The sequence below is a fragment of the Schistocerca piceifrons genome, chromosome 3 (genome assembly GCF_021461385.2).
Source record: "Schistocerca piceifrons isolate TAMUIC-IGC-003096 chromosome 3, iqSchPice1.1, whole genome shotgun sequence".
Taxonomy (NCBI): domain Eukaryota; kingdom Metazoa; phylum Arthropoda; class Insecta; order Orthoptera; family Acrididae; genus Schistocerca; species Schistocerca piceifrons.
The window spans coordinates 185,812,922-185,840,683 of NC_060140.1; the positions used below are offsets into that span (position 1 = coordinate 185,812,922).

At 43.1% G+C, this 27,762-nt stretch overlaps 1 protein-coding gene and 1 non-coding gene across 2 annotated transcripts in view; both read left to right on the top strand.

Annotated features, from left to right (window-relative positions):
• Positions 1-27,762, top strand: part of LOC124789893 (protein-L-histidine N-pros-methyltransferase-like) — a 296,829-nt gene that overhangs the window by 89,532 nt on the left and 179,535 nt on the right. The window lies entirely within an intron of this gene.
• On the top strand, positions 10,540-10,614 carry Trnat-ugu. Its single transcript has one exon. It is a non-coding gene; the product is annotated as a tRNA-Thr (tRNA).

Consider the following 27,762-nt stretch of genomic DNA (forward strand, 5'->3'; position numbering starts at 1 on the left):
TTGGGCCCCTTAAAGATTCTGTACGGAGAACACACTTTGCAGATGACGAGAGTGTCAGTCATGCAGAAAACGTGGCTACGCCTGCAGGACAAGAGCTTATACGAGCAGTGAATACATGCTCTTCCGCAACGTTGGCGTACGGCCATAGAAAGTGATGGAGGCTACGTAGAAAAATAGGACATGGAAAGACTTGTTGATGTATATTGTCACCAAATTCTGACTCTTAACAATAAATATGTTATGAGAAAAAAAATGTGGGCCATTAATTATTGAACGATCCTCGTATTAGTGATTATTTTCAAGGTGAGTGTTTCACCCTTCGCCTTGAACTTTGTTGGGGAGATATTCAATATGATGTCAGATTGTCTGTGGAAGAATGGCAGCCCATTCTTCGTCATGGCCCGAAACCACAGAACGTAGTGATGTTAGATGGTGGGGTTTAGAGTGAATTCAATAATCTAACTTATCCCGGAGATCTTCCATTGGGTTCATGTTGGGAATCCGGCCAGGCAGTGCATTTCAGGAATGTTATTGTTCATAAACTACTGCCCCAGAGATACTGCTCTCTGACAGGGTACATTGTCATGCTGATACAATCAATCATTGTCTCCGAACAGTTCCTCTACTGCACACAGCACACAACGCTGTAAATTATGTTCACATCCACATGAAGGCAGGTAACGTTTTCCAGCTATTCGACCTCAAAACCCTTCCATCAAAATGTCAAAGGGTACAGTGTGATTTATCACTCCATATCATTCATTCATTGTCCACAGTCGTCGTTCTTTGCACGAAGTCAAGCGTCACCTAGCATTGACCATAGAAATCGTGGCTTATGAGGATCTGCTCTACCATTGCACACCGTTGCTCCTAACTCACTACGCACAGTCATTGTTCTAACAGGACAACGGATAGCGCTGTGGAACTCACGAGCCATTACTTCCGCTGATTTAATGCGATTTTTTATCTACACGCTACACAATGCTCGTTGATCTATGACAGTCAGTGTACGAGGTTTGCCTGATCAACCTCTGTTTCTTGCTTCGTGTTTCCACTTCACAGTCACCTCACCAGCTGTCGACTTCGCCAGTTTGTAAGAGTTGAAATGTCTCTGACCATCTGTTACTTCGGTGACATCCACGTTCGAAGTTATTCCTGCTCGACCCATTATGTTGTTAGTGCTTCTGTATTTACAACACACTACTCCCCGCCTCATTTTATACTGGCGGTCAATTGCGCATTACGTAACGATGTCCGAATACTTTTGATTAGATGTTGTATGGGAGCGACATGTGTAGCATTAAAAGTATTTATAAATTCGGAACTGAAGATGGTTTTTGGAATTTTCTAAAGAGCTTTCCGCGAGATACCAGTTGTGTTTTTATTGTATGCGCATGGCCAGGATGTGCAGCGCTTGTGTTAGACTGTCCGCCAAGTCAGACAAACCTGTGATCATTCTCAGTATACGCGTGACGTCAGCTGCTGCTGCTGTTGATGACACTTTCTGCAGGACCTGACCATCATTTTGCAGGACAATGCTCAAGCACCTACAGCGCAAGCTGTTACTGATTTGTTTGAGTGATGGGGCTGCTAAGTGCTATACCACCTACTGCACTCCCCTGACTTAAGCTCTCGTGTGTTCAACTCGATTTCTAAACTGGAGGAAACCCTTCACGGCATTCGCTTTAGAACTGCTACAAATTCGTCGGGCAATAGAACGCGCCGCTCTAACTGTCAACACAACTGGCACTGCTAAAAGTATCCTACGACATCCACATCGCTTGCAACGGGTTATACACAATGCTGGTGACTACTTTGAAGGTCAGTAAACCTTTGAAACACGTATCTATTTTGTGCGAGCCGTAAATAGTTGCCACTATTAAAGTTCCAACCCTCGTGTGTGTGTGTGTGTGTGTGTGTGTGTGTGCGCGCGCGTGTGTGTGAGTGCGTATGTTCGTTCAAGACGTCCTTCCAAAAATTTTATTAAAGTACTAACGGTATAGGATTTATTTTCTGGCGAATGTTCATAGTCACTAGAACAGTTAACTTCTCTTTGAGGAGTTGTGTTTCTGCCATTGCCAGTAACACCACAATCTTGAACAGTTTTAGTCGCGTTATAGTCTACAAACTCGTTGTCTTCATCCCCTGTGTATACAGTAAAACTTCAGTTGAGCAGTGAAATATACAGGGTGATTCAAAAAGAATACCACAACTTTAAAAATGTGTATTTAATGAAAGAAACATAATATAACCTTCTGTTATACATCATTACAAAGAGTATTTAAAAAGGTTTTTTTCACTCAAAAATAAGTTCAGAGATGTTCAATATGGCCCCCTCCAGACACACGAGCAATATCAACCCGATACTCCAACTTGTTCGACACTCTCTGTAGCATATCAGGCGTAACAGTTTGGATAGCTGCTGTTATTTCTCGTTTCAAATCATCAATGGTGGCTGGGAGAGGTGGCCGAAACACCATATCCTTAACATACCCCCATAAGAAAAAATCGCAGGGGGTAAGATCAGGGCTTCTTGGAGGCTAGTGATGAAGTGCTCTGTCATGGGCTGCCTGGCGGCCGATCCATCGCCTCGGGTAATTGACGTTCAGGTTTCATAACTAACCTTTTTCGTAGGTCTCTCCATACAGTTGATTGTGGAATTTGCAGCTCTCTGCTAGCTCTGCGAGTCGATTTTCCTGGGCTGCGAACAAATGCTTGCTGGATGCGTGCTACATTTTCATCACTCGTTCTCGGCCGTCCAGAACTTTTCCCTTTGCACAAACACCCATTCTCTGTAAACTGTTTATACCAACGTTTAATACACCACCTATCAGGAGGTTTAACACCATACTTCGTTCGAAATGCACGCTGAACAACTGTCGTCGATTCACTTCTGCCGTACTCAATAACACAAAAAGCTTTCTGTTGAGCGGTCGCCATCTTAGCATCAACTGACGCTGACGCCTAGTCAACAGCGCCTCAAGCGAACAAATGTACAACTAAATGAAACTTTATAGCTACCTTAATTCGCCGACAGATAGTGCTTAGCTCTGCCTTTTGTCATTGCAGAGTTTTAAATTCCTAAAGTTGTGGTATTCTTTTTGAATCACCCTGTATATTCATGTTTATGAATAATCAGATCCACCAAAAACATTGCGAAAGTGTCATCATCCAGTCGTACTACTTGTTCCGTTGGATGACGCCTTCTTAACGCGGACGCTACAATATGTAAAACGTTTCAGACATTAATGGTTCCGTTTATTTTTGCTGATACGTATGACAGTACTGACACGCGTATACTAAACACGTCAACTACTTGCTGTAGTAACTGATTGACTGGTTGTTAAACTCCCAGCCTCCACGAGTGCAAGCGCTGTTGTGTCTAAACCAAGAGCAGTACAATCACAAGCTATCGCTGGCGTAGTCAGAGATGTAAGATGGGTCTGGGGAGAAATGTTTAAATACAAATTTCGAGCCGAGAGACCTCCCTTGTCAGACAGAATCTGTTTATAGGACTTCGGCTAAATTCTTTTACAGAGAGCTTAATGAAAAACATTTTAAATATTTTAACATGTTTCTGAAGACTGTTAAGTGGCTCAAAAGGGCTAAAGCACCAGTTTATTACCTTTTTCTTCTTTTTGTTTCGAGTCTGAGGCTTTCAGTTCGTCACCGGGGTGCACGCGGAGCCAGTTTGCAGGAGTTTTCTACCGAACGTTCCAAGGGCGCACCCCTCAGCGCCACAGGCGAAACTTCGTAAAACTGCATGTCTCGCTGAGGGATAGCGCAGCCCAACCGACTCCTTTGATGTGGCATTCCGAAGGAATCGCTCTCCGGCGAGCGACGCCGAGGCCTGCGGCGGAGGGTGGTTTGCCCCCTCTGACAGTCGCCAATCTCTGCAGAGCGGCCGACGCGGCCTCGTTAGCATAAATGTCAAAGTAATGCTAACACCACCTGTGTTCCGCTGCACAGCGCTCTCGCCTAGAGGAAACAATGATCATTCAGTGCTATCACGTTCGTTCTCAATTGCTTCGAAGGGTGTTGACCCGCAGTACTGTAGCTAGCGTATCGCATATTCATCTGCGCGACTGCTTTTCCTACTTTTAGCGAGAGGAGTTATCGGTATTAAGATGAGATGAAACTACAATCGTCTGCCCATGACAGTGGGTTTTTTGATTGCACTGAGAGACAGGTCATTGGATTTTCTGCGGATGAAATTTTGGTTCACATTATTACATGAATGATAAAAAGATTTACTGAACTTGATACAGTACTTTGCCACAGGAATGCTTGATAATTTACAACCTTCATTGACTATTAAAGCGTCACTTGATACACTAATTAACACTGTTCTCTTGAGGTAGAATGTTCTACATTTACAGAAGTATGTATCCATCTGAGACTTGACCAACGCTAGTCTTGCTCAGTGATGTTGACTGCTTCAGCCCACGTCACGAATTGGGCAGAGTACTTCCAAGCTCGGCTCATCATTGACCTCTGTATGAGGACTCTGCTGTGCTGAGAGAGAGGCCGTGTCTGCTTCAGCCTTGCTCATTTGTCGTTGCGGATTGCTGCGAGACATCGCTAATGTCTGTGGTACCGATGTGCGTTGTCGACTGTAGTTTTGCGGTGCGATCTTTGGATGACACCACAATCGGGACTTTTGAACTGAAACTCTATCGACGAAGGGTGTATTAGGTGTATCCTCGACATCCATTTGTAGTAGAATCGTAGAACATATTCCGAGCTTAACTCGAACGGAATGGTCTCGATGTCACTCAGCATGTATTCCAAAAACATCGGTGAAATGAAAGTCAATGCGCTCTTTTGGTTCAAATGGCTCTGAGCACTATGGGACTTAACTTCTGAGGTCATCAGTCCCATAGAACTTAGAACTACTTAAACCTAACTAACCTAAGGACATCACACACATCCATGCCCGACGCAGGATTCGAACCTGCGACCGCAGCGGTCGCGCGGTTCCAGACTGTAGCGCCTAGAACCGCTCGGCCACTCCGTCCGGCATGCGCTCTTTTCTCACATGAGATCTTGAAAGCCATGTATCAATGTAGAGGCAGTATTTCTTGACTTCCGAGCAGCAGTTGACTTAGTACCACATCTACGCTTATTGTGAAAAGTTCAGAAATATCGAGGATTTCTTGGTAGGGTGGATGCAGCAAGTTACTTTGAATGGTAGTGGCCGTCAGAGATACAGAAGTAACGTCAGCTGTGCCCCAGCAAAGTGTGTTGGAAATTCTTGCTGTTCATGTTGTGTATTAATAAACCTGCAAATAATAACCTCCGACTTTTACTCGATAATATGGGTATCTGTAATGACATACTGTCTGAAGAAAGATGCACAAACATTCATTCAGAACTTGATAAAATTTCAAAAAGTGCAAGCATTGACAACTTCACAAAACAAAAAAACGTGGTATCCCGTGACTACAAAATCAAATAATCACAATTGCAACTGGTCGACTCATACAAATACGAGTACTTGGGTGTAACTGTTTGCAGTTGTATGAAATGGAACTATCACATAGGCTCTGTCTAAAGTAAAGCAGGTGACACACTTCTGTTCATTGGTAGAATATTAGGGAAATGCAGTCAGTGTACAAAGAAGGTACAAAACTTTTGATAACATTTTCGGGAAGCAGCCATCTTGTAGACTATATAAAGTCAGTGAAAAACAGTTTAGATCGCGATGGTACTTTCTTAAAATGACCGATTTCAGCCTTGGCTTACACCTTCTTCAAACAGCACTGTGAAAGACAGATAACGTGCTAGTTACATAAAGAAGTCAGTGACTTACAATAATTTACACATACTAAAACTGAAGAGCCTTTACCCATCAGCTGAAGTTGACGGTGCATAGAACAGTCTGTCACTGAAACTGCTACTGTTCCCAAGGCAGCATTACGTTATATAGATCTGGTGAGAGCGTGTTTGTGCTATATGCAATGGCGTCGATAGGTAGCATTTTCAGACCAGAAGAGTGCGCCAATGTTCCTCTAAATTTCGTAATATTCAGTATACAATTTTAATTACTGCGTAATTATCATAGGCGATAGTTATTTTATCTTAAATCATTTGTTTATTTTATACATACACTCTACTGATTAAGTAGCCGATACCATCGATATTTTAGACTAGTCAAATAAACTATTTCCGCCAGATGGTACAACATGAAATAAGATATATAATTTTTAAATAATCATATTATGTTACTCACATTGTTAATATTCTTTTCTGTCCTACATGCACTTCGTTTTGTAATTATTCACTTTTAGAAAAGCTGTATCTTCTACTGATATGTAATTTATGTAAATCGTTCCTCATTGGCTGACATTGACGTCGTGTAGCACAAACACGCCCTTACCAAACACGCCTAGCCAACAGCAGCAATATCAGCGACTGAGGTCAACTGTCCTATGCGCCGTCAACTTCAGTGATGGTTAACGACTCTTCACTTTTAATATGTATAAATTATTTTAAATCATTGAATTCTTTGTGTAACTAGCACGTTGTCTATCTTTCACAGCGCTGTCTGAATATGGCCTAAGGCTAGGCCGAAACCGGTCGTTTTAGTAAACTACCATCGCCATCTAAACTGTTTTTACCCTGATTTTACAAAGACGGTGCTCACAAAGCACTGGTGCAACGCATTCTAGGATATTGCTCAAGTCTGTGGGAACCGAACGGAATAGGAATAAGAGGAGATGTTAAAGCTATTCAAAGAAAGGCATTAAAAATGGTCACACGTTTGTTTGACACATGGGTGAGCGTAACGGAGATGCTGAAAGGTCTGAACTGTCAAACGCTTGAAGATAGACCCCAACTATCCTTTGAAAGTTTACTTAGTAAGTTTGAAAGACCAGATTGAAGTTAAGAATCTATTAATACATATGTCGCCCCCGTCGGGATCGCAGACAAGATTAGCCTAACTACAGTGCGCACTTAGGAGTTTAAGCAATGACTCTTCTCGCATGAATGAATGGAACGGAAAGTAGCCTTACTAATTTGTCCAATGTGAAGCACTCCGTGCTATGCACTGCACAGTGCTTTCCATCGTGGTGATAGAAACGTAGATGCAGATGAAGATCAAACTACCTAACGTCGTAGTAGCACACTCGGGAGAGAGCAAAACGTGATCAGTGAAAGGTAAACAGTTGTGAACAACTGACATAGTGCTAATGCGACCCAAATTGTGATGTGTCCCGCCACATTAGACACGTTCCATTTCTCCTTGCACTGACCAAAAAAAAAAAAAACAAATCATGCTTACGCTCAATAGTGCATCCTGGATTCCAGATATGCAGATTAATTTGTCAGCGGATTGGGCAACTGTGGTTAGAACTGAGTTTGTGAATTAAATCCACTATCTAAAATAAACTAAACTCAACTCCGTCCGAACAGTTCCTGAAGGCCCAACGGACCGACTGGCCGCCATGTTATTCTCAGCCCACAGGCGTCACTGGATGCGGATATGGAGGGGCATGTGGTCAGCTCACCGCTCTCCCGACCGTGTGTCAGTTTACGAGACCAGAGCCGCTACTTCTCAATCAAGTAGCTCCTCAGTTTGTCTCACAAGGGCTGAGTGCACCCCGCTTGCCAACAGCGCTCGGCAGACTGAATGGTCACCCATCCAAGTGCTAGCCCAGCCCAACAGCGCTTAACTTCGGTGATCCGACGGGAACCGGTATTACCACTCCGGCAAGGCCGTTGGGTAAATGCGCTAAAATGAAGTTAATTTATGGACGGTGATGAAGACATTATCGATGCAATGACATGAAATCATGTGTGTGCAAGTTTTTCATGTATGCCACATGCGCATTAGTTTGTGGTTCCTACTAATACCATGAACTTAAAATACTGTAGGTAGGAATGACTGAAATGAATAGAGAAGCATGGAGAAAAAGTGCGCATTATCAAACCTAATTTGCATGCTTTAGTGCACTTTTTGTATGTTGAATGCGGCGGATTGTAGAAATACGCACGCTAACTCTCTGCCAAATTACTACGTAAAACATGCCTAATGACAGGGTGATATGAGTGTGAGATAGACTGAAACACATGTCGAGCAAATCATTGACTCTTGCGGTCATTAGTAGCTACAATTCCACAGCATGCTTCATACTTTCTGTGGGGCATATTGTCTCAAAACCCAATAAAAATTGGTCCAATAACACTGTCCTGGGCAACGTTTTTGAAAGTTTCACCTTGTCTGTATGCGCGCGGAACGATTTAAAGTGGAATGATCATATAAAATTAATTATTGGTAAGGCGGGTACCAGGTTGAGATTCATTGGGAGACTCCTTAGAAAATGTAGTCCATCAACAAAGGAGGAGGCTTACAAAACACTCATTAGACCTATACTTGAGTATTGCTCATCAGTGTGGGATCCATACCAGATCGGTTTGACGGAGGAGATAGAGAAGATCCAAAGAAGAGCAGCGCGTTTCGTCACAGGGTTATTTGGTAAGCGTGATAGCGTTACGGAGATGTTTAGCAAACTCAAGTGGCAGACTCTGTAAGAGAGGTGCTCTGCATCGCGGCGTAGCTTGCTGTCCAGGTTTCGAGAGGGTGCGTTTCTGGATGAGGTATCGAATATATTGCTTCCCCCTACTTATACCTCCCGAGTAGATCACGAATGTAAAATTAGAGAGATTCGAGCGCGCACGGAGGCTTTCCGGCAGTCGTTCTTCCCGCGAACCATAGGCGACTGGAACAAGAAAGGGAGGTAATGATAGTGACACGTAAGGTGACCTCCGCTACACACCGTTGGGTGGCTTGCGGAGTATAAATGTAGATGTAGATGTTTGTAAGACAGATGCCAATAAATGGAAATATTGACCCATTACATATCGCAGAATCCACGTCGATTCTCGCACATGATATTTTTCCAGTCTCCCGAATGGTAGTAATACGCGAGTACAAAACGTGTTATTATGGCAGTAACATTTTCTCGTTAGTGAAAAATAATTCTATACTCTTTTGTGCATTTCTGTGGAAAACCGCGTTGCGCTACTAGCAACACTCATTGAGTTAAAGAATTTCCATTTTTTTCTGTAGTTTGGGGTCTTCCAATGTACTGAGAACATGATCGGGTGGACGTGCTAACGCGGAGGTATCAGAGGAGAGAGCGCTATGCTCAGAGAGGTAACTTGTGCTTCGGTCCCACGCAGCTCGTGCGTCGTTCGGAAGGGTTGCGGCGTTGACTTTTAAGGGATTAGTGCGGCCCCATCGCGACTGAGATGAGTGCTGCGACGCAGGAAATGCCACCTCTGATGGCGCCGGGGCCACGTATTCGATCCCAGCGCGGTGACATTTACGCTAATGCGCCGCCGGCTGCCGTCCTCTGCGACCTCTCTGTAGCCGCCCTGCTCGCGCCGGGTTCCGCATATGCCAAAGGCGACGTCTGCCTGCGGTTCGCGTCCCCCTCTTCCCCCCCCCCCCCTCACCCCGCCGCCCCCACCCCCCCCCCCCCCCGCCTTAAGTAGTCGCATCAGCCGTACGAGCACTTCCATCCCTCGTCTAGGGCATCAGTTCGCAAACACTACAGTGTCATGAGGCTAATCCTTTTGCGTGTGTTAGTGCCACACGATATTCACATGGGTGATCGGGTGATCCTAAATGTTAGTTGTTTCTTGGTTAATACTAATATGTAACCTCCGAAGTTATGTACGGGATTACAGTGCATGATTAAAAAAGTGAATCACCCGGAAGACATGGTCAGATGTCAGTGTAATTTACGAAGGTACATGTACACACCATCGGCTGATATGTAAATGATTCTAGTTGCAATTCGCACCAGAATGGATTAGTGCTGTTCGTGTTCAGTGGTGTCACCAGAATAGGACATATGAGGATCGTGGATAGCGTCACATGTTGTGTGATCATCGTGAAGGACAAAGAGAGAGTCGGACAGCAACTACCATTGATGACCTGCAGTCGCCTAGAACGAAATTAGAATTATATTAATACCTTCAGCTGCTGACGGGCGTTGATATATACCAACGGGAACAGGTGAAAATGTGTGCCCCGACTGGGACTCGAACCCGGGATTTCCTGCTAACAAAAAAATGGTTCAAATGGCTCTGAGCACTATGGGACTCAACTTCTCAGGTCATTAGTCCCCTAGAACTTAGAACTAGCTAAACCTAACTAACCTAAAGACATCACACACATCCATGCCCGAGGCAGGATGAAACTGCGACCGTAGCGGTCTCGCGGTTCCAGACTGCAGCGCCTAGAACAGCACGCCCACTTCGGCCGGCCCTGCTTACATGGCAGACGCTCTATCCATCTTAGCCACCGAGGGCACAGAGGATAGTGCGACTGCAGGATCTACCTTCCTCTTCTGTGCGGATGCACACATATTCCCAGAACTCTTACGGGACTTGGTAAGAATGTCTTCCTCGAGTAATGAGTATGTTGGGGTGGGACACTACTGATGTAGTGTGTGGACATACAAGGTGAGAAGTGGGTCACGCGGGAGGCGTGCGCGAGATAGTCCCTGCAGTCGCACTATCCTCTGTGCCCTCGGTGGCTCAGATGGATAGAGCGTCTGCCATGTAAGCAGGAGCTCCCGGGTTCGAGTCCCGGTCGGGGCACACATTTTCACCTGTCCCCGTTGCTATATATCAACGCCCGTCAGCAGTTGAAGGTGTTAATATAATTCTAATTTAGTTTTGTTTCCATTCAAGGCACACAGCGCTCACTGCCGCCGTTTACAATGTTGAGCGTGTATTTTCAGTGCAATAGAAGTTCGAAGATAAATGGGGGCACTTAATTAAACGAAATGCAAATACCAGACACCACAGATGCCTGTATTAAAATACTCAGAAAATATTCCTGAACAACACCCGAAATTTTATCAGATGCAGTGTTGCACCGCATATAGCTTTATTAAATTTTCCTGTAATTTGTTATCTCTCGTTACATACATATTCCACATTCCTTACATACATCTTTCACGTTGCCGTTCACAGTATTCTCTGTTATCGCATCTTACGCGTCATTCAAGTGATGTACAGTTCGGATACATTTTTGTAGAACTGACAAAAATTATTGAGTAAAAATACATCTAATGTGGGGAATTGGGTGCTGTTGTTACAGCTATTTGAGTCTAGACAGCTCATCGAATGTGTGGCTACATATCGTAAGCTACTTGGTTTGGCACTAGGTTGGTTCTAGAATACACAGTGTGTTTAACTATTATAGGTACAAAGATGCAAAAAGTGGTAGAAGACTAACCTCGGGGAAGGACCGTTTGGATTCCGGAGAAATGTAGGAACGCGCGAGGCAACACTAAACCTACGATTTATCTCAGAAGGTAGTTTAAGGAAAGGCAAACCTATGTTTATAAAAAATGTTCGAATGTGTGTAACTTCCTAAGGTACCAAATTGCTAAGGTCATCGGTCCCTAGACTTACACACTACTTAAACTAACTTATACTAAGAACAATACACACATTCATGCACGAGGGAGGACTCGAACGTCCGGCAGGAGGGGCCGCGCAATCCAGACATGGCGCTTCAAACCGCACAGCCACCCCGCGCGGCCCCTGTGGTTATACCTTTAGTAAATTCACAGAAGACTTTCAACAAAGTTGACTGGAATATCGTCTTCGAAATTCTGACCGTAGCAGGGGTAAAATGCAGGGAGTGAAAAGGCATTTACAACTTTTACAGAAACCAGGCGGCAGTTGTGAGTCGAAGGGCATGAAAGGGAATCGTGGTTGAGAAGGGACCGAGAGTAACATATCACTGATGTTATTCAGCCTGTACACTGAACAAGCAATAAAGGAAGCCAAAGAAAAAACATTGGAGTAGGAATTAAAGTTCAGGGAGAAGAAGTAAAAACTTTGAGGTTTGCTGATAACACTATAATTCTGTAAGAGACAGTAAAGGACATGGATGGCCAGCTGAAAGTAATGGACAGTGTCTTGAAAGGAGGGCACACGATGGATATCAAGAAAAGCAAAACATGGGTACTGGAGTACTTTCATGGAGTGTAGCCAAGAATGGAAGTGAATCATAGACGATAAATACTTTAGATAATAAGATAATATAAGCTTTTGAGATATAGTGCTACAGACGAGTGCTGAAGATTAGATGCGTAGACCACGTAACTAATGAAGAGGTACTGAATAGAATTTGACATTTGTGGCACAAAGAACCGATCAGTTGAGATACCAAGTGATCACCAAAATAGTAATGGAGAGAAGTGCGGCGGGTAAAAATCGTAGAGGGAGACCAAGAGCTGAACACAGCAAGCAGATTCAGAAGGTTGTATGTTGCAGCAGTTATTCGAAGATCAAGAGGCTTGCGCAGAATAGAGTAGCAGTAAGAGCAGCATCAATTAATCTTCTGTCGGAATATAATGACGACGACGACAACAACAACAACAACAACAACAGCAACAACAACAACATACGTCCGGAAACCAATGGTTTTCCACCATCCGCGACGTACTAAGACTGAGTATATTAACAGCATCTGACAGAGTCAGTAACATCTGAGGTCATCGGTCCCCTAGACTTAGAACTACTTAAACCTGACTAACCTAAGGACATCACACACATCCATGCACGAGGCAGGATTCGAACCAGCGACCGTAGCAGCAGCGCGGTTCCGTATTGAAGCGCCTAGAACCGCTAGGTCACAGCGGCCGGCGCAAATGTTTGGATGATGTCCCTTATGCTGAAAGTATGCGTATAAGGCACCTGCACTGTGGTGCACCAGCACACTTTAAAACATCTGTTCGGGAATACACAGCACAAATCTTCGACAGGTGTATCGGCCATGCCTCGTCAATAGCATACCCTCTCAGCCACCCGACTAGAACTCATTGATTTTTTTTTGTGGTGGATATTTAAACGCTGTAGTGTTTTCTAGCCATGTTGGTAATGTCGGTGAACGCCGGGATCGCTCTGTGGGCGGTTGTCAATGAACTCGGAACACCCCTAGGATTTTTAGCTTGTACAGAAGGTGTGAATTGCTGAAACCTGTCTTCACATGAACGTTGCCAAAGTAATCTCTTTTTCTGTTGCGTTTGTCCCCCAGCGCATACGTGCAATTGGATAGGCGGGGACTGTGTTAGAATGTGGTCATGTAGTCAGTCGTGATATGTCGTATCAGTGAAAACATTCGTTTCCGGACCTTTGTTTATTAGCACTGTTTGCTTATTTGCACCCCTTTCGTTTGTATCTGTGATAATCAGACACCGTGTATAATTTCTTTTTCATGTCAATGGCTGTCAAGTTCGGTAGTGCTTTTTGCATGTAAAACAGAAAAATATTTATCGCAGTAGTTCTGAAACTGTAGATCCTCCCCGAAACTAGCGGAGTGATACCGTTGACATGTCGTTCGAGAATTATGACATACCACCTACAGTGAAAAAAGTTGTAATGGTACCATTTGACTTAACTGCGGCTGAAAAATATAATGAAAAGTACCTCAAGACTATGGCTGCGTTTTAGGCAGTATCGGTAACCTGGATAGCCGGCCAGTGTGGCCACGCGGTTAAAGGCGCTTTAGTCTGGAACCGCGCGACCGCTATGGTCGCAGGTTCGAATCCTTCCTCGGGGATGGATGTGTGTGATGTCCTTAGGTTAGTTAAGTTTAAGTAGTTCTAAGTTCTAGGGGACTGATGACCTCAGATGTTAAGTCCCATAGTGCTCAGAGCCATTTGAACCATTTTTTTGGTAATCTGGATAGATCCAGAGAAAGGATATTAAATCAAAATGCCTGACCTGCCCACACTACAGAAAATCGCTTTGATGACGCATCAGAATAACTGATCGGCAGTTTAGTGAAATTTTTGTAGTACTGATAAGAAATTACTGAGGAAAAATACATGTTGTTGTTGTTGTGGTCTTCAGTCCTGAGACTGGTTTGATGCAGCTCTCCATGCTACTCTATCCTGTGCAAGCTTCTTCATCTCCCAGTACCTACTGCAACCTACATCCTTCTGAATCTGCTTAGTGTATGATGTGAGAAATTGTGTGCTGGAGACATTTTCCAAGGGAACTAACTTCGCTGGGGCAAGTCATTAGGCGATATTTACGCCACTTTTAGAAGGCGCACCATTCTGACAGCCGTATCAACAGCACAAAAATTCCCATATTCATTTCTCATCTGCTTCTACATGACTACTCTGCAGTTCACACTTAAGTGCTTCGCAGACGGTTCCTAGTACCACTTCGAGACAATTTCTGAATCTCTCCACTTCGAATAGCACTTACGAAGAAATAGACACCTAAATATTTCAGCGCTAACTCTATTATTTCTTACTTCGAATAGCACTTACGAAGAAATAGACACCTAAATATTTCAGCTCTAACTCTATTATTTCTTATTTTATTGAGATGTTCGTTGCTCACAATGTAGGTAATTGTGAAAAAAAATATTTCGACATTTGGAGAAGAAAGTTGGTGATCAAAATTTTGTGAATAAGCTTTTAATTTAATGCTTAATACACCAATTTTCCTAATCATATCCGTGAAACTCTCTGCCCTCTTTTGCGATATTACAAAACGAGCTGCCCTTCTTGGAACGTTTTGGAAACCCTACGTCAGTCGTATCTACCCCATACCGCGCAACAATACCCCAGTAGAGGACGGACACCATCATCTGCAAACAAGCTAGGAGGGCTGTTCAGAATGTCTGTTAAGTCGTTTACATAGATTAAGAACAGGAGGGCGCTTCTAATGCTTCTGTTATAATAGCTGACTCGCTCTCAATTACTACGTACTGTGTCCCCCCTATAGCTGAGTGGTCAGCGTGACGGATTGCCGTCCTACGGGCCTGGGTTCGACTCCCAGCTGGGTCGGGGATTTTCTCCGCTCAGGGACTGAGTGTTGTGCTGTTTTCATCATTATTTCATCCCCATCCGGCGCGCAGGTCGCCCAATGTGGCGTCTAATGTAATAAGACCTGCACCAAGGCGGCCGGACCTGCCGCGCAAGGGGCCTTCCAGCCAATGACGCCAAACGCTCATTTCCATTACTATGTACTGTGACCTTTCCGAAAGGTAATTGCGAATCCTGTCGCACAGCTGAGACGACCCTCTACAAGGCACGCAATTCGATTAGAAGCCGCTTGTGAGGAACAGTGTCAAAAGCCTTCTGGAATGCTAGTCATTACTTCGTGAGAGTAAAGAGCCAATTGTGTTTCACAAGAACGATATTTAATGAATCTGTGCCGGTTATGCGTCAGTAGATCGTGTACTTGAAGGTATTTCGTAATGTTCGAACACAGTATATGTTCAAAAATCCGGCTAGAATTCGAAGTTACGGACCTGTAGTTCAGCGGATCATTTCTGTTTTCTATCTTGGATATCGCTGTGATGTGTGCAAACTTTCCAGTATTTAGGTATTGCAAAAGGAAACCTAGGTGGTATGCTGTGTGGACCGGACAAGTTGTCTTTATTAAGTGGCTTAAGTTGCTTCGCTACTCCGAGAGTATCTACTTAGTCCTTACTTTCATAGCAGATCTATAAAAGAGTTATATTTTTGATTTTGCCGCGTGTCTATCACTCTGTCACGAAAAATACATTAGCTCCATTTTTTAAAAAATGCTACTAATCTTCCTGTTTTTAGAGGAAAACATTCATGGTGTTCTGTAAACTGCGCCCAATGAAATTTGCGTCCAGAAAAGGTTGAGAATAGGTGCAATAATCCCCCTCTCCGAACTCAGCAACTTGCGCGGTAGGTAGGAAGAGCGATTGTCCTTAGGTCGTGTCCTGATAAAGAGAACTGAAGACGCTCGAACAGGAACTGTAGTGTTAAGACTTACACATTCCAAAATGATTATATTTTATTTTATTTTCAGTTTGAGGCAATCACAACATTTTTTTTTCTGATAAGCGGATCTTTACAAAGTAGAATGGAAAAATAAAATTACAAACACGGAATTTAAAATTCGTATCTCTAGTGCTCGACGAAGCATACGTTGAAATAACATGTGGTCGATACCCTGGGGTCAGGAGATGGTACATGTTGTATAAATAAGCTGTGTTGTTATACAAACTAAAAGGGTAGGATTATGCAGGTGTGTACGTGATATAAGTTGTACATAGCTTCTCTTCACACTCTTAGCGCTACAAGTGCACTTTCTGTAGGTATGACTTCGAAACACGGAAACAGAATTGTTTGTAAATAAAAGTGTGCATATCAATTACAGTATTTCCAAGTTGAAAATTATTTTAGCTTTATGAAACTGTACATTAAGTAAGTTATACAGTAAAAAGAGAGAGTATGCATCATAAAATAACTTAACGCAATAACAAACAACAGCTTTCCCTTTGACACTGGATATCATGACTTTTCATATAAGGCAGAGTGAGATTTATCCTTTAATGGGGAAAAAATATGTAAACATGAAAAATTTTTATCTTTTAAGCATTGATTAAAACACTTTAACAAAACCATGTTTCATTTAGAAAGAGAATCAGTGTTTTTAACACATAGTAAAAACACTACTTTAAACATGCCAACCGTGAGTAGTGTTCGGACGGAGAGAGAGACCGAGACGGACAAAAACGCTCCACAAAAATAGTACTAATCGTATACTAACCATTTTGACCAATACCTAAAAAAATTGACCCTTTATTGGTATACATTAAATGTCGTTTTAGCTTTACTTATTTTGCAGATGGAAGACAACATTGTTTATACCTTCCCTTGAAGCGTATGATTACGTACCTTCGAAACACCACATGTGAGACCCACATAATTTTATGTACATTTTACGTCGCAAAAACGACGCAAAGCACAAAAATTTTCACTTATTTATTTGTTAAATGTAAATAACTTCAAATTTAAGTAGCTTATATAAATCAATTTTGTGAAATGTAATTATTATTTCACAAATAATATTTCAAAGATATAGCGGCAATCAGCTTGCTGCTGAATGCGATCAATTGTAATACGTTTTTGTTTTCGAAAGTAAGTGAAAAGCGTTCCTGCTCGGATCTCTCTCTCTCTCTCTCTCTCTCTCTCTCTCTCTCTCTCTCTCAATTCTGACTTAAGTGTCATGTATGAGCTTTAGAACCATTTGCAATTAAGTTAATGTAAATTAAGCCTCTGAGTTCTCATTTTAAAAGTTCTCCTAATAGGTATAGGACACGTAGTATGATTTAGTGCTTTATTGTTACAGCCAACGATCAGTACGAGCTTAACGGATCGTGTCGTGGACATGCGATGGACGAATACAATTAGTATTCTGCCACTTATTCGTTTGCAACTTGCTACAGCGTCCCTGAGATGAATTTCCGATTATCAGGAAGCATTTTGCAACCTTGAGTGCAAAAGCGGAACCTTAAATGATCTGCCCACAGTCTCCAAGCTGTAATTGCGTTTCATCCGTAAATAATAGATACCGGCCCCGCAAAACTGATAGTGATATTTCTAAATTTTACAGCATTTTTCTAGAAGTCTGTCTGACCACTAACAAAGGTCCATCCGCCATCAACAATGGCTGTCCGCTTCAATTAATTTTAACAGTTTTATTTCCAGTGATTAATTTCAATTTCTATTTAAAGTCATCACACACATTTTAGTAGTCTCTCGTGAGCAGACGCGTCAGCTTTTCAATTTCTAGATTTATATGATCACTAAGAGGATTCCTGTCCGTGAACATCAGCCTTGCTTTCTTCCACAAACGATTATCCTCTTGCTTGCACGTGTGCTTCAGCATGTTGGCACCCCGCTTAACCTACACATTATAAAACTTTTGATAGTAATTAATGCTGGACACCATAACAAAGGATTTATATGCGTTGCACAATATCACGTCTGACAGGCACGCAGTTATTTCGACCGGCGTAGCACACACACCTTGAATGAAGCATTCACTTCAGTTCAGAGAAGCCATGAAGATAGGTGGGCTCTTCAGTATGCCCTCTGAATTAAAAAGATGACGTGGGACCTTCCACTTCCACATCCCCCCCCCCCCCCCCCCCCCCCGCCAATTTTGATCTCACGTAATTAATAGACGTCCCCTAATTAGTCCCGTGTGGGAGGGTGATTGTTCAAACCAAACTGGGGTGAACCAGGAATTTCGGAGTGCAAGCGGCGGTGACTCGTAGGAAGTAGCAGTGACTTAGTGAACAGGTAGTTTGGTTGGTTGATTCGGGGAGAGGGGACCATACAGCGAAGTTATCGGTACCATTGGACTATGGAAGGATGGAGAAGGAAGTCGACCGTGCCCTGTCAAAGGCACCATCCCGGCATTTGCCTGAAGCGATTTAGGGAAATCACGGAAAACCGAAATTAGGACGGCCGGACGCGAGTTTGAACAGTCCTACTCCCGAACACGTGTCCGATGTCCTAACCACTACGCCACCTCGCTCGGTGAACAGGTAGTTTCCAGTATTCTTCGGCTGATTTTCAGACATTTCTTTGGGCACCAATTCTTTTTGGGCGCAGTTTTCGTACATCCTTCTCTCACATGATTTCCGGTAGCACAGGAAGATACGACTTCTGAAACCAAACAACCCTTGTCTGAGTAATTTTTCTTATACACTACTCGCCATTAAAATTGCTACACCACGAAAACTGACTTGCTACAGACGCGAAATTTAACCGACAGGAAGAAGATGCTGTGAGATGCAAATAATTAACTTTTCAGAGCACTCACACAAGGTTGGCGCTGGTGGCGACACCTACAACGTGCTGACATGAGGAAAGTTTCCAACCGATTTCTCATACACAAACACCAGTTGACCGGCGTTACCTGGTGAAACGTTGTTGTGATGCCTAGTTTAAGGAGGAGAAGTGCATACCAACACGTTTCCAACTTTGATAAAGGTCGAATTGTAGCCTATCGCGGTTGCGGTTTATCGTATCGCGACATTGCTGCTCGCGTTGGTCAAGATCGAATGACTGTTAGCAGAACATAGAATCGGTGGGTTCAGGAGAGTAATACGGAACGCCGTGCTGGATCCCAATGGCCTCGTATCACTAGCAGTCAAGATGACAGGCATCTTATCCGCATGGCTGTAACGGATCGTACAGCCACGTCGCGATCCCTGAGTCAGCAGATGGGGACGTTTGCAAGACAACAACCATCTGCACGAACAGTTCGACGACGTTTGCACCAGCATGGACTATCAGCTCGGAGACCATTGCTGCGGTTGCCCTTGACGCTGCGTCACAGACAGGAGCGCCTGCGATGGCGTACTCAACGACGAACCTGGGTGCACGAATGGCAAAACGTCATTTTTTCTGATGAATCCAGGTTCTGTTTACAGCACCATGATGGTCGCATCCGTGTTTGGCGACATCACGGTGAACGCACGTTGGGAGCATGTATTCGTCATCGCCATACTGGCGTATCACCTGGCGTGATGGTATGGGGTGTCATTGGTTACACGTCTCGGTCACCTCTTGTTCGCATTGACGGCACTTTGAACAGTGAATGTTACATTTTAGATGTGTTACGACCCGTGGCTCACCCTTCATTCGATCCTTCCGAAACCCTATATTTCAGCAGGATAATGCACGACCGCATGTTGCAGGTCCTGTACGGGCCTTTCTGGATACAGAAAATGTTCGACTGCTGCCCTGGCCAGCACACTCTCCTGATCTCTCATCAACTGAAAAGGTCTGGTCAATGGTGGCCGAGCAACCGGCTCGTCACAATACGCCAGGCACTACTCTTGATGAACTGTGGTATCGTGTTGAAGCTGCATGGGCAGCTGTACCTGTGCACGCCATCCAAGCTCTGTTTGACTCAGTGCCTAGGCGTATCAAGGCCGTTATTACGGCCAGAGATGCTTGTTCTGGGTAGTGATATCTCAGGATCTATGCACCCAAATTGCGTGAAAATGTCAGTTCTAGTATAATACATTTGTCCAGTGAATACCCGTTGATCATCTGCATTTCTTCTTGCTGTAGCAATTTTAATGGCCAGTAGTGTACATAAAAATTGATGTAATTTTTGTAGACGTCAGCGTTAGGAGGGACACGCTGAATAAATATCGACACATGAACCAGAGTTTTTATTATTACTGGTGTGGCTATCTCGAATGTACATCTACATCGGGAGGCGCGGAGCAGTGAGGTAGGCAGGGCGAGCTCTTCGCTATCTGCACAACCCACCCGCCACGAGCCTTTCGCTGTATTTGCGCCCCCATCCCGGGGATTGCGGTCTGTCGTTGCGTAAGCCTCCAGTGCCGCCGCCGGCGCTTTTATTTCGCTAAGTGCTACATAAATATTTGCGCGCCGAATACCGGGGCCAGCCCGGAGTAACGAGTCGGGCTAACTGCCGGCGCTCCGTATTTAATCGCGTGCGCGCCCGTTTGCTCTGCTATTTTCATGCAACATTCAGCGGATTGCGGCCTACCTTCCAACGACGTACCTGTCCGCTGATTGATCCGGGGACCGCGCCGTAGTTCCGTCGGTGTCTTCGGCCTGTTCCGTGACATTAACTGCTCGGGATTCCCGTGCATATTCAGGAAGGCTGCCGCATGCCGTCGGTAATCGTGTGCCCTTCTGTGTTTGCGTCCCTATTTCCGAATTAAGCCGTCGTTCGGTACCGTGGTTGGTCTGTCGCAATGACGCACGCAGACGACTGTATTAGCCCATTGTTCACTTCGAGTTTCTGGAACTGCGTTGCCAGTATTCGATAAAACTGTTCGTCAGTACACCATATAGTATTTGAAGCCGGTAAATTTGACATATCGAAAATTTTTCTGTGTTTATAGCTACTAATAATTTACTACTTAATTAGAAGGAAGGTCAGCGTTGACCGTAATATTGATGGTTTATTGCTAGCAAAAGCGATTTTCAATCACATAGTGATCGTCTTCAATGCTGTGGTGTACAAATTAAACTCGTAGGCACTGGTATCAAGTTATTATCAGTAACCAAAGCTAAGAAACGATCACAATAACTCACTTTACTACTCGATACTTTTATGGAGTTAACTGTACCCTTACCCAGTGGATAGTATCATATCTGACAAAATGTACTGGAACGTTGTACTTCGTCATTAAACCAATTTAATCAGGGAAATTTTTTTTTTTCTTTTTCTTCCCCTGAGTGTGGCTTCCACAAGGCTCAGTATTGAGTCCACTATTGTTACTCTTACATATGGAACACCATTCGTCTAATATACAACAAGTACAACAGTTCTTTCAAATGACGACACTAGTGTTCTCATCAATTCATACATACATACAGCAACAGAAAAAAAGTAAATAATTTTGTTAAAAGTTTTATTGAGTGATGATCTTGAAATGGTATCAAAAAGACCAATTTATTCATTTCTAGTCATCTAGATGATTTCACTTTTGAGAAACTTAATACATGGTGAGTAAGTAATAACTCAGACAGAAAAGTCAATATTGTTATGTGTCCATATTGAAAATAATTTAAAATTAGAAAAAATTCTTGAACTCTTGAAACAACTCAGTTGAGCGAGAGTTGCTCTTCGAGACAAATCAGGAAGTTTGCGGATTTTCATTTGACAATGTCGTGTGGAATGATTTTCAAAGGTAGCTGATCTATTAAGAAAGTAAGTTTTCATTCTCCAAAAGCATAGTATGAGAATGATATGTGCTACTTACCCACGATCATCTTGCACGCGTCTGTTTAAGGATTTAGGTATTTTGTCTACCGCTTCCCAGTAAATTTATTTCCTCATTAATAATAACCCACTACAGTTCTTAAGGTTGTCTGTGCCATTAAAAGGAATCCAAAATGCTGCCACCAAAACTATCGATACATACCCAGTAGTATAAAATATCTGATACGCAGCAAAGTTAAATTTGAAAAGAAATTGAAAAAAAAAAGTTTCTTCTTGATTTCTGCTATTCCGTAAAAGAATTTATATTATGTAATGTGAAAGCACTGGTGGGAAGGAATTAATTATTCTGACACACACCACACACACACACACACACACACACACACACACACACACACACACACACACACAACAAACAACAAGAACAACAACAATGACTTAAAAATGGCCAGAACGTAGTCATTTGTACGTATGTACGTCAAATTAAGCGTTCCACATCATTTCGATTAATCGTAAAAGTGATCCATAGAACATGAAACTAAATTAAAATTAAATGCGCTGGTGCGGTTGCCGCTTTTTCGTCCGTACGAATTAAATTTGGGTTTTTAACATATCATCGACTTCTGATCGGGCATGGGCTTTGTAATACCTTAAATGTTTGATATATCAGACATTTGCTCATATCTCAGGGATGAACAGGGCGCAACTATGCAAGGTAAACCGCTAGTAAATGTAGTTAGCTGCATCTTTTTTGCATTACACAAGCGATCGCACTTAAACGGAAAAGCACACCAGTATGAGGAGAAGTGAGTGAGAGGGAAAAACATTAGTTGCCTGTTGATCCAATATGGATGCGGGACATCGTGCTGTCAAATATTTAACAAAGAAAATCGCCAAACAACCAAATGTTTTGAGGAATTATTTTATTTAGACAGCCAGTTTCGGCATCTGAGTAATGCGGTCTTCACGCCCCTATGCACTTTATGTAGTGGACTGGCAAGACAGCCAATCCACAGTGACGGGTAACCGAAAGGCACGCGTTTAACTCACGCAGGCTGGCGTGAGGTCTGGAACAGGATACGTAATGAATGCTATAAAGAAAAGTACGTAGCTGCTGGAATACTTAACTTTAATCCACAATTGGTGAACATTGGTCTTGTTACTGTATATGCTTCATTAGATACATAGCAAAGGATAAATGGCGCCATGCTAGGTCGTAGCAATTGACTTAGCTGAAGGCTATGCTAACTATCGTCTCGGCAAATGAGAGCGTAATTCTCAGTGAACCTTTCCAGCAAAGTCGGCTGTACAACTGGGGCGAATGCTAGTAAGTCTCTCTAGACCTGCCGTGTGGCGGCGCTCGGTCTGCAATCACTGATAGTGGCGACACGCGGGTCCGACGTATACTAGCGGACCGCGGCCGATTTAAAAGCTACCACCTAGCAAGTGTGGTGTCTGGCGGTGACACCACACTTTATATCTAGACTACGATATATAGATCATCTTTGGCCACTTACTGAGACTCCAGGTGTACTCTGTTGTCAAGTCTTCGAAGTAAACACTCCAAACACCACATAATCCAGATATTGATGGCTCCAGTATGCAAGTATCGATATATCTGATTACGTATACATGGAATGCATAGGGGTCTGAAGATGGCATTATTGAGATGCCAAAACAGGTTGTCTAAATAAAATAACTTCTCAAAACATAAAGCTAGTTGGCGATTTTCCATGATACATAAAGAAGATTAGAGTCGCCCTTCGCGAGAGAAACGTCATTGGAGACACAATAACTCAGAAAGTGTGCGGGAATTTGCAGTGATTTCTACACCAGAAAAAACCATTATCGGATTGCAGACCAAGATTAGGAGTATGCAAAATTAAATAAGTCCAAGTCCAGTAAAATCAGTTTAGAGAGAGTGTACTGAAAAGTTAAATCACTTTAGTTTATAATCCATACGATTTGACTCGTTTTCGAATTTTAGGTGTGTTTGATAAGTACTTAAATTGGCTATTATGCTGTATTACATCCACTAACTCATTGCAGTTATTGATGGGAAGAATAAAATTTAACTATATACGGAACTTGATGGTTCTCTTTTCATCTGAACCTTGAAGGAAAATATATGACGTAAGGTTTTTTTATCAGTATTGATTTTATATTACAAAATATATAAATCTGGTTCGTAGTATATTAATATACATACCTTTCATTTCCTAAGTTTTCGTGTAAGTGGTGTCTTAAAACCCTGTAATATTATTACACCTGGAAGACCTACATATTGCAATATTTCTGAACATACAAGTAATAAACAATGTCATCCTCATCGTTATGCTACAAAGTTATGTCGCTTGCGTTTGTATTCACATGTACTGGGATGTTTTTGAAGTATGTGTGATGTACTGATGGTATTTATAGTGTGACTGATTTTCATCTTATATTCCCTCTGCGCACTCTTCGGTCTTCTGTACCGATAAAGTTAATCTTGATTCGCGTTTGTTAAGATATGCAGAGGTCTTTCGTTTCCGTTCTTTTCCAGCTTACTCTCTCGAAAGGAAGTACGGAGTTCGTTGTTAGTTTCTTTGAATGTACTCGTTAAGGCAGCCTCTTTCAGATTTCAGCCACCGTATAGTTAAGCAGTTTGACAGGCTGTCCTTGTGTGTTCACTTCCAGTTAACTTCTGGAATTTTCCAATGCTTTCGTGCTTAGTAATTCTTTTCTGTACATTAAAACGACTGTGAACGTAAGCCTATTCCTCTTGCTTGAATTTATAATTTCCATCCAGTCTTCTGTCATGTAAATGTATAGCGCTCTTTTTACTAGCTTTTTCGATTGTACCGAAGTCAGGATTGTTAGGCGACAATGAATTCTCAGACTCGAGGAACTTCAAATCCTTAGTTTGTATTTCCAGGTTATGAGCTTCAGCTAGCTGGAAAAGAGTTACAAACATTTTAATGTTTCGATATGATCCACAAGTCTGAAAATAGGAGGACGTACTTGAAGTTCCGCGCATTTTCTCTTAAATTCTTCCTCATACAAGATGATGATGATGATGAATTTACGATGCGTATGCGGAAAGAAAGGTCCGATTAGGCGCGAAATGGCAACCACTGTGAAAATCAGATGGAATTTTGCACCGATGTGTTGGGCAGTGTCTTCAGTGTGCCTGTCGATCGTTTCACGTCACTCTTTTCAGTTTAGAGCGCAAAGTGATCACGTAGAAATGCTTAAAACAACAGTGTGTCCCGCCAAGTATGTGGATTTTGTGATAAATTTCGCCCGAAGCTATGCAACCCACATAACATAAATGTCATGCGTTTCTTTCTTCAAGACAATTTTCAACTGCATTCTGTAGGGGCAATGAAGACGCTCCTGCAGTGTTTTTGATGGGAAGTGTTTGATCAACCACAATACAGCCCTTAATTGGCTCCTTCCGTTGTTCATCTCTGCTCACATGAACCGCTGGCTACGAAGACAACATTTTGGCACAAACAACGAAAGGCAGACCTGCGTAGAGAATTGGCGGAAAGCACAGGCGGTTGCTTTCTCTGACGAAGGTACTGGAAAGTTTGTACTACGCCACGACAAACGTCTAAGTCGGAGCGGCTACTATGAAGAGAGATAGCTGGAAGGTGTGGCTGTTGTGCATAAGAAATTTTTGAGTTTCACTGTGATTTTCATTTCGCGACCGATTGGGCCTTACTTTCCAAACAGTCCTCGTACTTAAAAAGAAGTCAAGGACTTCGTAAAACTAAAAACTCAAATACAAGTTTCACTGGCTGTTTACAAAACATTTAAACCGAAACAATACGCTATGAATCTGTTAAGCCTCAAAACAAATGTCTTGTGGACCTGGTTACTATAACTCTGAATACAATTGACTGTATATCTCAGAGGATGAGGCCTAATGCCACCTCGTGGTTGAAAATTAAATGTAGACGTGATTAAATCCTATACAGAAAAATAACTTTTTTACAATATATTGGCACGTACTGTTGAAAAATAGCAAAAAATTGATTTGGCACATTTCTGCATGCTGCTCCCAGAAACGAGTCTGTCGCCTAGACCATACCTCTGCCGGCGTGTGAGAGTACCGAACGAGCAGAAAGTGTGTGTGGTGTCACAGAATAGGAGGAAGTTGAGAAGTATTGATGACATTGCTCACTTGTCCTAGTATTGAGTTCCTCAACACACATCCTTGACATATGAGTATGTCGCAATCCCTAATCATCTATTTTTTTGCCCTCTAACTACGATTTACGAACCTTCTATTTTCAATACTGTTTTCGTTTATTGGACAGTTCCCGTTCTCGACAACGACTGAGCTCACTATTGATAACAGATTAGGAAAATATCCCGGCAACCCAGCTTGTTTTTAGGATGGAACCCGTATTATGTAAATGACTGAATAAGTGAGGTTAAGCTGAGTTGTCCATTGTGCGTGCCTGAACTGTCGTGATGCTCCCAGCCCCCCTGGCGTGTGGATCCTTTCCATCTCGTAGTTCAAATCGCGTGTCAAATCGGCCTCTGTGTGCCTTCGACTGGTAGCATCTGAATGTGTCCTTTATGCGCAACGCATTTTTAGTAATTCCGTGCTTGTACTGTCCAGACGTAATGTCTACTACCCTTTACTCTCAAAAAGAACTTCATTCGGATTACGTAAGAATTTATTTCTCGACTGCGATGTAAACTTTTCTGTTGACGCATGAAATCATTCATACATCAGACAGTCGCCCACTTACTTTCACCCTGCAGATTTTTAATCTGTCATGAGCTGTCGCTTCCTTAATATGTAAGATCTTCACTGTTTTTGGCAATGGATTCCCGTCTTGGCAGAGATGCCATCTTGTGCAACAAACGAAAAAATACCAAGCGCCCAATCTGTCTTTGCACTGTGCAAATGGTTCTTTTTCGTTATGTCGTTTTCTGTTGCAAAGACGAAAATTATTACTAAACTCAGCGTGAAAAAAAAAACAATCATTTTCAACTAAGGTTAGTGTCACTTCGCTTGCAAATAATCTGGCTTACTGATTGGATCAGCATGTGAAACAGTTTTCTAGTCTCGGTAGAAAGAGTTTTAATCACTGAACTGTGGTGATAGATTACCCAGTAAATATGCAGTGTAGTTAGCTGTTATTGTGCTTTGTTACTGACTGGGTAAGAAAGAAAAAGGCCATACTGACTGACATATGGCCGGAAATCCGTTCCAAGGAAGTTACAACCACTTGAAAGTAGAAGTGAAAGATCTGGGACAGTGACTTCTAAATCAGCAACAGACCGGGGGGGGGGGGGGGGGGGGGGGCTGCCATCATGGGATAAGCCAGACGACCATGTGAAGCACTCCATCTTCAGACCACAAGTGGCCCATCGGGACCATCCGACCGCCGTGTTATCCTCAGTAAGGATGGGGATAGGAGGAGCGTATGGTCAGCACACAGCTCTCCCGGTGGTTACGATGGTTTTCTTTGACCAGAGCCGCTATTCTTCGATCGAGTAGCTCCTCAGTTGGCATCACGAGGCTGAGTGCACCCCGAAAAATGGCAACACGGCCGAAAAAGTGGAATGTATTTTTACTCTGTTGCGGAGTGTGCATTGATATGAAACTACTAGCAGGTTAAAGCGGGCAATGCTCCACCGAGGCACGACTCACAAGTCGCACTCACAGTTACACTTCCGCCATTCTCTCTCTCTCTCTCTCGCACACACACACACACACACACACACACACACACACACACACACACACACGATTCCCGAGAAATTTCCTTAAGCTCTGGCTCAGCATTTTCTCCGCAATATCCTTTCTTCCATGAGTGCTACTTCTGAAAGGTATGCAGGATAACTTCACCCCCCCCCCTTCTCCTCCACTACCTCAGATATTAGTTAACTTTCTTAGGCTTGCATTTTACTAATATAATGAATATAATGATCCCCCTTTGTTTGCTGACAGTTAGCGTTCACCATTCTCGCGCGATGGAACTGGGTTCGATTACCGGCGACAGCACCAGCTTAAACTCATTCGCCCGCCACTGATGTGGCTTCAGATGAAAATATTTTCACCAAGCTGTGAGCCACTCGAGATCTGTTATTCATTGTTACTACTAGCTGTTAACCGTGGCCGAGTTCGCATAACGGTAGAGACGCTATGGTGAGTGATGGTGATTAACTAAGATACGGTACGTGCAATAACATCAGTTTCCTTCATGTGTCTGCCTGTTTGGG